The sequence below is a fragment of the Cetorhinus maximus genome, chromosome 14, assembly GCF_964194155.1.
Source record: "Cetorhinus maximus chromosome 14, sCetMax3.hap1.1, whole genome shotgun sequence".
Lineage (NCBI taxonomy): Eukaryota > Metazoa > Chordata > Chondrichthyes > Lamniformes > Cetorhinidae > Cetorhinus > Cetorhinus maximus.
The window spans coordinates 25,119,972-25,120,395 of NC_135892.1; positions in this window are offsets into that span (position 1 = coordinate 25,119,972).

Genomic DNA, 424 nt, shown 5'->3' on the forward strand with positions numbered 1-424 from the left:
TCTTCATGTAAGGCATGTGTGTAAAGATAAGTGAAGTGTGCAGTGTTTGTATATGGTCCAGAGAGGCCACAAAGGGTCCTTATTCACTCCATGCACTGTTTGATAGGAATGTCCTCAAAATTCTGATGGCTTGGATTTATGTTTAAATGGCGTAAGAACGGACATCAGTAGCTGGTCTCCACTTGCCAGAAGGTTTTATTGATAAAAAGCAGTGGGCCGTAACTTCCAAGCTCCCCAGCGTCGGATTGGGGGGCATTCCCTCTCGGAATTTCACAGGTAAGCATTTGCACCACAATTGCCCACAAGTGCAAACTCTCTTTGGCAATCGCTCTGCGCTGTGAACCATCCAAAAATGTGATCTTAAACATAAACTTTGGATGATTCCGACAAGGTTACACCAGCATAAAAGCAAAATACTGCGGAT